The sequence below is a fragment of the Calliphora vicina genome, chromosome 5, assembly GCF_958450345.1.
Source record: "Calliphora vicina chromosome 5, idCalVici1.1, whole genome shotgun sequence".
NCBI lineage: Eukaryota > Metazoa > Arthropoda > Insecta > Diptera > Calliphoridae > Calliphora > Calliphora vicina.
Window position 1 is genome coordinate 33,621,563 of NC_088784.1, and position 14,497 is coordinate 33,636,059.

At 30.0% G+C, this 14,497-nt stretch overlaps 1 protein-coding gene across 1 annotated transcript in view; it reads left to right on the forward strand.

Annotated features, from left to right (window-relative positions):
* Positions 1–246: 246 nt before the first annotated feature.
* Ip6k (Inositol hexakisphosphate kinase) overlaps positions 247–14,497 on the forward strand; it is an 84,614-nt gene continuing 70,363 nt past the window's right edge. Inside the window, exon 1 of the mRNA XM_065513861.1 lies at positions 247–542. The gene's annotated coding sequence lies outside the window, so the exon portion shown is untranslated. The remainder of the gene's footprint in view (positions 543–14,497) is intronic.

Here is a 14,497-nt window from a genome sequence, read left to right on the forward strand (position 1 = left end):
GCAAAATACGCAGAATTACGTGAATGTAACGTAAATCATTGAAAGAAAGAAAAAAAGTTTTTAAAAAAGAAAAATATATTAAATAAAGTGAAATTGCAAAAAAAAAATATATATAATACTTACAAGGGTTAAAGAAAAAGCAAGCGGATTTAAAAAATAAAAAGTAAGATTTGAGAATTTATAAAATATTAAAAGCTGTTTAAAAAAAAGGAAAATTAACCCTAAAAGTGTGTGTTATTTAACGAAGCTTTAAGCTTTTTTCAAGTGTATACATAAATATTTCAACAAGCAGAGCTATAAGCTTAACTTTAAGTGTATGCAGCTAAATTTTATCGATCAAAGCTTTAATATTGCGCTAACTTAATTAAAGATCTATTAAGTCCGTTATACTAAGTTTTATTAAATTGTTTGCGGAAAAATCAAAACCAGCTGAGTTAAATAAAGCTTTCTTTTATTTAAGGATTCATCAAGCCAAATTGAAAGTAGCTGTTCTTCATAGAGGATCTGATTGCTTAGAGGAAACTCATAAAAGTTGGAATAAGGTAAATATACTATGAATTAAATGATAAGAAGTGTATTATAAGCAATTTTGGAAAGTTTTCGGTAACATTTTCTAGTACTAGCTGTTTATTTGTTTATAAATCCTTTTGGAAGTTGATAAAACGATGGCCGTAGGTCGGTTGAAGTCAACATTCGACAGTGGGGCAGAATCAGAATTTTTTAGAGATAAATCTGGTATTTCTAAACGGCTGGTCCGTTCGGAATAAAATTTGACGTGGGCGTAGCCAAGGAGTATTCGAATTTAAGATATTAAAATGGGCCTTACAAATGATCCAGGGGCCGCGCTATGGGGGCTCAAAGTAGAGTACCTTCGACATGTAAAATTTTTAAACACGTGCAATTTTTTTTGTTTCCTATCCGATTTTAAAGATTTTTATATTTTTGGAAAGCGCTCGGCTCTTGAAAAATCATGCTTGTTTATATTTATACAAATTTTTTAGTATGAAAAAGTGCAATATTTTTGAAGGACGGAGTTTTAAATTGGCATATTTTTGAATCTAATTGAGATATTGACTTGAAATTTTTTTTGTAACACCAAAAATTAACTTATCTAAACAAAAAAATATAACTCGGAATAAATGTGGATCAAATCGTTCCTAATATTTGCAATCCTATTAAAATTTTGATATAAATTTTAGTTTTAGAAACTCAATGAATATGTAATATGTATTAAAATCTTTATTTATTAACGAAACTCAATGAAATTTTCAAAGCTTTTTAAGTTTGTCATTCTAAATAACAAGGTGTAAAACAAATTGTCAAAATGTCAAAGGCAATCCCGCAATTCCTAAAAATTGGAGCGAAAATCGCAAAAAATGGTATTTTTTCACAATTTTGCCTATAGGATCCACATTTCCTTCGGGGCTGGGAAAATACTTTGGCGATAAATAGGGAACACATCAAGGTTTCCAATGCTGCTTTTTGTTTTCTGATCCCAGCTTTGGAATTTTAGAACATGTGGCCCAAATTTGAATTTTTTATAAAAAAATAGGTCAAATTCCGAAGGGCGTAGGGGCGTCATATTCGAAGAATATGACATGTTTTTTATATCAAAATGTTCTCCGTAAATATATCTTTCAGATAAACATAAAATTGTTATATGTTCTTAAAAAAAGTTTGTTTTTAATTAAAAAAGAGTTAAGTCACATTTGAATATTTAAATTGAAAATCGTTTATTTTTGGATCCATAATAGATATTGACCTCAAATCATTTGTATATTATTGCTAATTTATTTGTTTAACTAACAAAGTCCATTCGGTCCGAAATTATGCCCTATATTTTTAAAATAGCAGGCCAAGGTGTGGACAAATTTTAAAATTTCTATTTTTAAATGTCTATAACTCGAAAATTAGAAGAGAGACCTATCTTTGAAATCGGGTGGGAAACAAAAAAATGGCACGTGTTTAAAAATTGTACATGTCGAAGGTACTTTGAGCTTCCATATCGACGCCCCTGGAGCATTTGTATGGCCCATTTGAATAATTCTCCTTGGCTACGCCCTCGTATAATTTTATACCGATTGGACCAGCCATTTATTTCCAAAAAATTTCGATTCTGCCCCACTGTGCGTTCCAAAGACCCTAGATATCTTACCTACCCAAATCAATCAAAAGAACTACTCAAATATATAACTAAGTAGAGTCCTTGAACTTCGGGTAACCGAAAGTTTGATAGTCAGCCATTGTTATATCGACTCTGTTATCACTCATAGTGAAGGCTATAAAAAATCTCTAAATGTTCTAGCCATTAAAATTAAATAAGTTGTCTATACATTTCTTTAAAATGTAAAAGAAAACACACAAAATCTTGCAATCAAAACAGCAAAAAATTAGTTTTACTTAAAGGAAATTTTTGTTGTACAAACTGTCAATATTTTTGCAATAAAAATATTTCTTATTATTAATAAAAAAAAATCAATACAGAGAAATGAACAAAAAGTTCATTGCTTTACGAATTTCGCTCTGTCATACTCATGGTATTCTACGAAAATATAAATAATTATTTTTAATCCACACAGGCCTAAATTCGCTGTGAATTGTTAAACAAAGGCAGCCTCAAACAAACTGTGAGAGACAGAACACTGACAGATATTTCTCTGTGTGCTAGATACACTAAAAGAAAACGCTTCATTATAGTAGTTGAAGGCAAAGAAAGCTGTAAATAAATAAATTGTTCATTTTTAAAACGAAGTGATGTGAAAAGATTTATTTGTACAGTGCATTTAACTTATAGATGTTTTGACCGCGAAATGTTAATGCCAGATGCGAGGTTTGTGTGATAAGTTTTTGTTTTCAAAACAAATCGTTTCTTTAGAATTGCTTTATGCACACATGAATAAACAATTAATAAAAAATCGCCCGTTGTAAATCTTGTGATCTCATCATACTTTTGACAAATAAGACTAGGTCCCTCACTGAGACATATTTCAGAGAGTTCAGATCATGTAAGAAGCCTGTACCTATATATTTTATTTAGCTTGGAATGTCACATAATTCCTGGATGTAGACATCTCTGCCAAGAGAGACTAATCTTATAAAGAGGGAGATCTTCCACTAATACCGTAAAGGGAATTGTAAAACCGAAGTTTCTCGAGGAATAGGGTATAGCATATGGGATCTGGAAGATTTTCTATGCTATGGACCATATAGTCCATACGCCAATAGCGCGAAGCTTAAAGTCAGCGTTCAATGCCAATTTCCATTAGATCCACCGATATTCAGTTTAGTAACGCAATAATCGACTTTGTTGGAGTCGTACATATGACTGCTGTTATAGGATTGGCATTATTCTTAAAACCGTTTAGAAGAGTATGCACTTTGAGCCCATATCCAGTACTTTACACCAGACTGAGACCCCATAGAATAATATCGTTTTAGTAACCGCATAAGATAGCCAGTTCACGCTGCTGGATCTGATATCTCATTGCATACCTATGCCCTTCCAGCAGACAAACATTGCTGTCATGACATTCGATGTCGCTCTAAGACAGTTGCGCTTCAAAAAACACAGTTCCATTTGGGCAGCGTGAATATAGGAATTTTATAGGAACTCAAACTAAGTCCACTTTCTTTTATCTATTAAGTTATTGTTTTGGGTGCAGAGATTGCCACCTCAATATAACTCATGGAATCCAGCTTCCTAAGCAGTTAGTTTCTGACCAAATTCATCAGCCTCAGGGAAGCGTCTGCCTTTTGGCCAGTCTTCAGATCTTGGACGTTCTCATTTTACAAATCATGAACCTATAGTTCAGATGGTCCCTGGTAAATCAACAAATTTATTGATCCAGGCCCAGATCGTGTAGGGCTAATCCTAAGTTGCAGATTCTAGTTGCCCCTTCTATATCAAGAAAGGCTACTACTTAGTATAAAATTAACAAATTAAATAGGATTCTTTAATATAACTACTAACGAATGAAGTACCGTCCCAACCAATTTCCCATTCATTAAGTATGTTTAGAGATACACAGACGTATATAAGTATCACTGATTCTCTCTAAGGTTTTCAGCTAAAAGGATAAACTTATTGTTCCAAAATCCTTTGCCTTAGTCTATGAAGCCTTCCCTTTCTTCGATGCACTCCTTACAGAGATATATTTATATTTAAATTTCGCTTAATTAAAAAAGATTAATTAAATAAATAAATTATGTTTAGAATTTTAAAATAGAGTTATAATGTTCAGTTGTAATATAAGAAATCTTTATGTCTCAAACCAGCAAACAACAAATGTTTGGATATCGCCAAATATGTTGAAAAGTTAGTACTAAATTATAAATGTTATGGTTTCTATTAATTTTCACATATTGTCTTAGATTTATGCTCATGCCCTGTTATTCTTGCCCCAATAATGTTTGTTCTCTAACACTCATAGTGTAAATGACCTCATAATTAAAATCTCAACGCCCTTCAGCATAACTAAAATTCTAATGCTAATTTTTATAGATCGGATTGATGATAAAACGTGACAAACATTTTCAAGGTCTATATATTTGTTTGTATACTTTTGACGCACGAACTATTTAATTTGGTCGTAACGGTGTGAATATTGTAGGCCGAACTATGTAGTTGCTAACTGCCAATCTGCCACGTACATATATATACAGACATATATAGTATGTACATGTGAATTTATATTCAGAACTTAGGGAATATTTGTCTTTATAAATACAGGTGGGGGTAAAAAAATAGCAAAAAATATTAGACAAGCATGGACATGAATTTTTCTTTCCTCAGCATGTTCTTATTGATATCATTTATATATCGAGACCTTAGCGCCAAATTATCGTAAGCGACATTTTTATTGCGTTTTAGCGTTCTCAGAATATCAAAATTGTTAATAACTTCAAAATTATAGGGGGTAAGATTTTATCGTAAGTCAATGTTAACATTTTACAGTAAACGAATTTTATCGTAAGCGACACTCAGTGGTATAGAAAAAAGAGGGAAATAAATCTGTAACCTCTAAATGGTTAGATTGGTTTGAATGAAATTTCACATGCGCAAAGATGAAGTGTAAGGGGGTAAGACCAAGTGTCCTCAAAGTAGGATACCTCGGGTATGTTAAATTTTTAAAACGAACCTATTTCTTCTTTGCGTTCTGATTTCAAAAAGTTACACATATATAATCTTCTCATCGAGCGCTACAAAAAACCTCATCGTAGCTATCAGTTATCTCTTATAGCTTAGGAGATAATCGCATTTGAAAATTAAATTTTCAACATTTTTACCCACCCTACTCCAATTTTTTGATAACAGCGTATCCAAATATTTCCCGATTTTCTGAATGAATTGTTTAAAAATAATGACAAAGTCCAAAGATATATGCATTTGAATTAAAAAAATTTAAAAAGGTGATTTTTCGCTATTTTTTTGAGAAAAAATAACTTTTTCTAATTTTAAGTTATCGCAAAAAATTTCTAAGAGGCTGTATAAGGAACTTATTCTTTCTGAAATCTAGGTTTTCATAAAATATTTTAAATGAAAAAAAAATTGTTGTTACCGAGGGGACCAGGTCCATTCAAAAAATACCTATTTTTTATCTGAAATTAATCTTTAGGGCAAAAATTCTCAAATCGCATATTCGAAATCAAAATATAGTAACCAATTTTAGATGGCCAAATATGTTTTAATTGTTTTGTAAAGGTTTCCGATAACTTCTATGGATATTATAGCCAAAAAACAACAAATTCACATTTTTGGAATTTTTCAAAATTCGTTTTAATTTTTCCATTTTAAATAGAAAAATCTACATAAATGTGAAATTTCACTAAAAACTATTCATAAATAAAAGTATCTATGCAAAAAATTCAATAAAAAACATTTTTTGTCATATTTTTCAATAAAGTATTCCATGAATTTTTAATTGTCAAAAGTTATAAATATTTTTGAAAAATATACAAATAGCTTGAACGAAATTATATTATATCGCATCATAACATTTTTAATTCTATGAATAAATTTCAAAATAATCCAAAAAAAACTTCTCCTGTAAAATTTGTGTGTTTGTCGCTTACGATAATTTGGCGCTAAGGGCTCGATATGTTAGGAGATTTTTATGAGAATGTTCGGGTAGCTTCAAGATTTATACAGGAAGGTTATTCTTATTTACAAAGGATAATAATTATATATCCAATATATTTTAATCAGAAAGAAAATTGTAACGATTCACAAATATAAAAAAGGTTTTAGATTCCATAGTGGAGAACCTGTCATATCAGTTATATTGACAACATAGTGATTTCAGCCGATATTTAACTGGCCCTGTGAGAAAGTCAGGTATCACCAAGAGAAAAATTAAGAAAAAAAAAACATTAAAGATTTTACGATTACCATCCTACTACCATCTGTCCAACTGTGATGGAATATGTATGTATATAATTCCTGGTTCATTATTTCCATCTTTTCAATATCGAACTATTTTTATGTTGACGTCTCAGTATCTTTAATTATTTCAAGTGCTGTACTTTGCTTCGAAACAACAACTTAGTATGGGCAATTTTCACACAAAACATATTTATTTTTAGCCATTTCGAAAACATATTAACAAATGTTTTATTTGAATGGAAAACAAACAATGTACGTCATCGATACCATTAGCTAGTTAGTTAGTTAGTAGCGTATATTAATAAGATTAAATTATTTATTGTTCAACTAAACAAGCAGGTATTTTAACAGTAAAAGAGATGGCGAAATTCATAGAGAGGAGTAGAGGATGATTGTGAAAACGAATAGAATAAACAAAACGTTTGACATGTGCGCTTGTAAAGTAGTTTTTAGAATTTGAAGAAACGTGTTGCCGAAAGCATTAAACGTGCCTTCAATTTACAACCGTATTTACATAACAAAAACACGTTTTTTATGTGTTTTTTTTTTGTTTTTGTTTGTTTATTGATTGTTTATTAAATTTATAAATAAATACATAAATTTACAAAATACTTACTGTTAAGATACACTATCAATTCTTAATTACAAAAATGCGTACAAATGTGTTGAAATGTTAGACAATGGGTTCGTTCATATTGAAACAGTTGTTTGTGGCCATGGACAAATCTAGAAGTTGGTTAATGTAACATAAATATGGAGGGTATGAGAGTGGCCATGATAAGTGAGGTTAAATTTGATTAAATCGAAAAGCTAATTTATTTATTGTAAAAGGTATTCTTAACTAATTACATAAACTTCAGTGAGTATTATGTAAGTAATGACTTCGTTGATTAAAATGTATCTTGAATATTTAGGAATAAGTGTTTGAGAAAAGTCAATTCGAAACTTTGAGTTCTTGGTTACATGGAGTTTAGATAGATTCGTAGGGGTGTGCAAGAACTGAGATCGAAAAATTCCACTGAGCTAGTTGAAAAAATTTTCAAGCTGGGCAACCGATAGGTTAAACTAATTCGGGTACTCTGAATTCATCAAGGAATGTTTACAAAAGTGAATGCTTCCATTCATAAGACTTCTTAATGTGTCCACTTATTTTTGGCCTGATTTTGGCATCCTGTCGCTATGGTAAGCAAGGTCTTGAGTGGTACAAGAACAATAATGTGATATTTGTAACAAGAGGGGCAAATCCTTCAAACTGCCTGGAGCAAAGGCCAGTGGAGAGATATTGGACTCTTGTTAAAAAAGAATTGAAGATCACAAAAAAGGTTCGAAAAAAGTGACTGAAAGCACTATAAAAACCTTAATGGAAGGGTTTCCGAATAAGGTTTATAAACTCATCACTATTGATTAGAACTATAAAAATAATATATTTTGTAAGTTGTAATAATTTCAATCAAATAAAAATAAATCAAATCTGTACGTTTAGTGGTATCTTTTTATTAACATGTATTATGTATGTTAAGATTTTTTCGATCTCAAATGACATTTAATTATTTCAGTATTTTACCACCTAAAGCACTGTTCGAAAGTATTTTAGGAGGGAAATTATTCCATCTTCATATTTTCCAAAGATAAGGAAAAGTGATACGGTGAACTCTGTTGTAGCTTCGAAATACACCTTCAATACCAGACTTTATCTTTATGTGTTGGAGAATTAGATTAAGTGGCGTTCTGATTTTTGTTGTGTCAGATAGCCAGTCGTGATTTAGGTCCTCTTCTATGCGCATAATGATCTGACATTATACTGATAATCTGGTTATCATGCCCAAGCGCGGAACGAATTAGCCGATTGCTTGGATAATACTGATGCCCGGAGCACTTTCATTGATCCTGAACCAATCATTGGCATTCCGCGGGAAAACGTTATGTAAATTTCTTATTTGCCCGAGCAGGCAAAACGTTTCAACACTGGTTTTTCGATAAATAATTCTTATTATTTTTCAACATAGTCTCCTTTGAGCTTTACACACTTTGTTCAACGTTTCACCAAATTTGTTTATCCCTCAAAAAATAAGATTTGTCGTGGTCATAAAAATAGATATTTGTTTTTGTGAGATGATTTTATATTTGGAGTCAAATCTCTTTCTCCTGAGCCATTTCTTCGGGTTTTGAAACAAGAAATAGTCACTTGGGGCTAAATCCGGAGATTTAGGCGGATGACGAAGCAATTCGTAAACTAATTCTTGGATTTTTACCATGGAAACTGTACATGAGTGCAACCTTGCATTCTCCTGGTTAGAAATTAATTTTTTCTTGAGCACATGCGGTTGGTTTTTTCCAAATCCTCATTAAATTTACCCATAAGTTGGCATAACAATCGCCATTAATTGTTTTGCCCTTTTGAAGGTAGTCAATATGGACTATACTGCGTGCGTCCAAAAAAAAATCGTTCGCCATGACTTTTTTGGATGACAAACCTAAACACCTCGAGAAACCCACTGTTTCGACTGCTTTTTGGTCTCTGGTGTGTTTCGTCCACGGTTACGAAATTGCGCAAAAACTCCACCATTTTACGGATAAACAACGCCAAACATTCCTATGAAGTTGTCACACGATTGCGTTTGTGGTCGATTGGGAGCAAACGCGGCGCGGCTCCCATCTTGCGGAAAGCTTTCTCGTACCCAAGTGATAATTAAAAATTCAAACCACTGAGCCATATGAGATGCCTATGGCTTATACAATCTCTCGAACTTTCAATCTCTTATCGGCCAACACCATATAATGAATATTTTCATATTTTTTCAGCATCTTCCGTGATTGTAAGAACACAACGAAATTCAGTTATCCACTTTAAAATTGATGGTACAGAGTTCCCACAGCAGTTATCAAGCATAGCTTTGGTTTGAGTGATGTTTTTTTTTTCAGCAAAAAATAATGCTTAACGACATTCACTTTTTTTCATTTTCTCCTCAAGTCACCCGGTAGTCTGCTATCAATAGCTGTCAAACACAAAACTAAATGACGCAACATGTTCAAATTTTGACAGGAGTTAACTGACAGATGCCTGTTGACAGGACCAGTGTTGCTCTTTCAGTTAAGAGGCGGGAAATTCAAAAAGTCACGGACTTATTGACCCGCCCTGATATGAATATCGGAGATTTTAATTCTTACATTTCGCAAACCGTCAGTAAGCTTAAACTAATTTTAACTGATTCGAAGTTCCTGCTTCAAATTCACAATTCCAAATCGACCAATAAGAAATTACATTTTTCTTAAGATCAACTAAATCCAATTAAACAATTTATATCCTTTAACTGTTTCTAATGCTATTAAAAGGAGTATACTGATTTTCATAAACAAATAATGAAACCAAAAATGAAATGTATATCAACTTTTCGACTATTTTGATTATAATGTAATGAATTATGCTAGCCTGGAAAAATTTTAATTTCAAATATACCTATACATATAAATATACTATGTCACAGATCGATCATAACTATTTCGTAATTCGATGCAATCGAATAAAACTATTGATTCATATTTATTTCATTGCTTGCATAGCTGTAACTTGTGAATAAAATACAAAATATAAATATTTGTTATATTATTTTAGTTTTTGTTTCCAATTATAAATATTTATTTTCCAAATTATTTATTAGTTAAATAAAGTATTTGTCTAATTTATTAATAATATTTACAGTTAAATTTATGCATATTTATATCTTTTAAAACCAAATAAATCATAAATAAAATCATTTTATAGTAGTTTAGTTAAATTATACTGATATTTTTTTGAAAATAGTAAAATTTTATATATTCAAATAAAATAAAGTTGAATAAAATTTAAATTTATTTCATTTTGATACAAACAAAATCAACTAATTTCTTTGGAATATTTATTCAAACAAAATACAAAGAATTAAAATTATTCAAACAAAAAATTATTGAATAGAAATAATTCTAATAAAATTTTAGAAATATTTTTATTTCTCACAAATTTGAAACAAATAAATTTATTTTTCCAAAAATTACTGAATAGAAATAATTCTAATAAATGTTAAAGAATATTTTTATTTCACAATAATACTGATGTAAAATATCTTCTGATTGCATTCTGAGTTGAAAAGTTTAGAAACGAATTACAAATTTTTTTCAGATTTAACTTGTTTTTTTCTTAGTTTGGGAATGGAAAAATTCGGAACCCTAATTCTCTGATATCTATTATTCTGTTTTTAAAAACTACTACTTAATTATTGATTATCACTAGAATTTGAACACAGATTTATGGTTTCAATTGGAGGTTTATTATTAATTTAAATTGTGAATCAATAAAATTCATGAATTATTTTTCAAAAATGTTTTTAAAGTAACTAGTTGTTCAAAATGATCGTCTGACATGGCATTCCTCCTAGGGCTATTTAATAACCCCACAATTGAAAAAGGACGTTCAAAATATCGTTGAATTATTTTTGAGTATTGTTTTTGTTTTTCCATAGCAAACGAAGGATATTTTTCACAATCATCGGAAGAAAAATCTCATCGTCCGAGCTCATTTTCACACACAAAAATATTATTAATATTTGACTTTATTTTCACAAATAAAATTATTCAAAGAAAATTTCTATGAATAAAAGTATTCAACATTTTTTTTTTTGAATATTTAAATATTTTTCTTTTTTTGGAGAAATAAAATTATTCAAAGAAAATAGCTTTGAATAAAATCTATCGACAAATTTTCGAATAAGTAAAATAATATTTTATTCATAACTAGTTGAATAAACTAAATTGATATTTAATTTTTACTATAAAAATACAATTTGAAAATAATTACATGTTTTCATATTGATTAAAATATTTTAAAATCTATTCATTATATATTGAATAAAATACAACTTATTGTTACTAAAATACAAATACTATTAGTATAATTTTATAAATGTTTATTCAAAACTTTTAAGTATAAATTATTTAATATCGTATTCTATTGAAATCAAATAATATTTAATGCTTTATATTCTAAATAGATATATGTTAATTAGTATCCTATTTTGAATAATATAGAATGATTTCAATATAAATTTATTTTTTCAAATATAACTAAAATTCAAAAATAATTAAGTTTATGGAAATATTTTGAATAAAAATATTCAGAATTTACAGCTATGATTGCTTGTTTACAAAGAAACCGTAAATGCCTCTTACATATAAAAAAAAGTTTTTTTAGGTAAACATAATCAATCTAAATCGATGAATCATTTTGTTATCATGATCATGCCATCTTTTATACGATCAATTATAGATTATTTGAAGAAGACAATAAAATAAATGTAATTACTCATTGTCCATATCCATCGAATAAATAATATTTATTTAGGTTTACGTCTAGAAAAATCAATCAATTATATTACATGTGAAATCGTTTTATATATTAACGATTTTTGAGATTTTGTCAACGTCTTCAATAACCCTTATTCATAAATTGTAGTGTTTTGGATTTATTTGCCAATTTCCAAATTATTTTTATACCCTTCACCATGAGTGGCAAGGGTATATATAAGTTTGTCATTCCGTTTGTAAATTCTACATTTTTCATTTGCGACCCCACAAAGTATATATATTCTGAATCGTTATAGATAGCGGAGTCGATATAGACATGTCCGTCTGTCAGTCTGTGTGTTGAAATCAACTTTCAGAAGCCCCCAAATAACTTACATACACGAATGATACATCAATATAAGGAAAAAACCAGGACAACCTCGATTTTTGTCCTATTTTTGACCCATATCTGGATTACTAAATCATTAATATAGACAATATGGATATCTAATGATAGATATTTCAAAGACCTGTGCAACGACCATATAAGACCATAGTAAGTTGGACCTACAATGGGTCAAAATCGGAAAAAATATTTTTTAACCCGATTTTTTTTTTTAGACCAAAAGTTTTTTTCACTAAATATTAAAAAAATTAAAAACTAAAAAAAAATTTTAAAATTTAAAAAACAATTTCGAAAAAACAACTGGAAAAAAATTTAAATTTTGTTTACCTAAAAATATTTAAAATTTTTATTTTAAAGTATAATTTGGTGAAGGGTATATAAGATTCGGCACAGCCGAATATAGCTCTCTTACTTGTTATGATAATTATTGTTTTCCAAATAATTTTGTTATCATATGATAGACTATTTTTTATGCCTTTCTAAAAAAAAATATTTACTTTATATTGGTCACGCTTATTTCATCAAATATTTACCAATTTTGATTGAATGTACTCGTTTATGAAAGATTAATTGTAGTTATATAAATAAAATTAAATAAAAATACTCAAGTACATATTAGAAGAAAGAAGTGTTAAAAACATCGTCTCTAACTAAATCCCTCAGCTGCTTTGTTCACCTCAATTAAAGTTGTGCAAATTGAAATCTGTGAATAAATAAAAAATAAAAATAAAATATGGAGGTGTAGCACTGAAATAAACTGAAATTATTATCAAGTTGGCGCGTGATTATAAAGATAATGTCATCTAATTGTCATGGTTGTGTACATTATGACGTGTAGTATACAAATACACTAATTTTAGTGCAGTACAGTGGAGATTAAAAGTACAAGTCTATTTATATATTGGGTGTATGACTTAAAAATGTGGGATTTTTAACAGATAGCGTATCTTATGAACGCGGTTTTTTGTTTATAATAACTTATATATCATTTTGAAGAGTACATATCCAGCAAAAACTTTACTTACCTAGTAAGCAAGCAAGTATAATTGGAGCAAAGCGATAACTACTTATTATTTGACTGAAACACTACTTACCGTTGTTCGAGATTTTTAAAAAATTCAGGGGTCAAGCTTACAAATGTACTTACAATCAGTTGAGAAATAAGTAGTAAATTCACAACAAGAATATGTAAAACACAAAAAATATTACCTTGTGTGGGAATCGAACAGTCACATTATTTGCTTGTGTTTGATAGTCAAGCTGCTAACTCACTGCTCCATGTACGAGTTATTTTATTGGAAGTTAACAATAGTTTTAACATCAACATATAAATGAATATGATATGAACAAAAAAATTAATGTCTTTGACAGGTGGCGAACCACTAACCTCCCGTTTTCCAGTCAAACACACTAGATAGCTGTGCTAAATGCAAAAGTTCATTACCAGCCTGTATAAAAATAAGTACTTATTCTAGTAAATAAAATAATGTGCTGGGTAACCACCACTCCTTACAAAAGAATGCATGAAATAACTAGTTGTCATTAAAAAAATTCACAAAATTTGCTGGGTATCTGTCATTTATTCTTACTTAGTTATTGAACATTATAATGTAAACAATACAGTTTTTTTTTGCTTTGAAAATGTCGAATGTTGTGCACACAAAGCGTCATATGCTGGAAGTTTTACTTAACTTCTTCAATTTGAGAAAAAGTGCCGATCGACTGTGTTTCATCGGTTTCAATGTGCGAGAGATGGTTTGTACTATTCAGAAGTGCTAATTTTAAGACGGAAGGCAAAGCTTATGGTGAATATTATCCATCGGTTTCAAAGTGCGAGAGATGGTTGCGATTTTGTTTGAAGATGTTTGGTTGCCGAAAAAGTTTGAAGACCAAGAATTGGAGAAATTACTCCATGAATATTGTTGTCAAACTCAACAAGAGCTTGCAAAATCATTGGGAGCTACTCAATCAGCAATTTTCAAGCAGCAGGATTTATCCAAAAGCAGGGAAATTGGGTATCATATGAATTGAAGAAAAATGGATCCATTATGATAACCCGAAGCGTAAGAGATCGTAAGGGAAGCCCGCAAACCAGCCGAATCGACACCAAAGCCAAATATCCATATCGCTAAGGTAGTGCTCTGTAATTGGTGGGAGCAAAAGGGTGCTATCTATTATTAGCTGCGGAAATCTGGCCAGACCATCACAGGAAACCAGTACCGAATGCCACTAATTCGTTTGAAGTGAGCATTTGTCGAAAAACAACCAGAATTTGCGGCCAGACATGAAACCGTAATATTCCATCATGACAATGCTATACCACATGTTGCAATACCTATTAAAAACTATTTAGAAAGAAGTGGTTGGTAAGTTTTACCTCACCGCCCTTATAG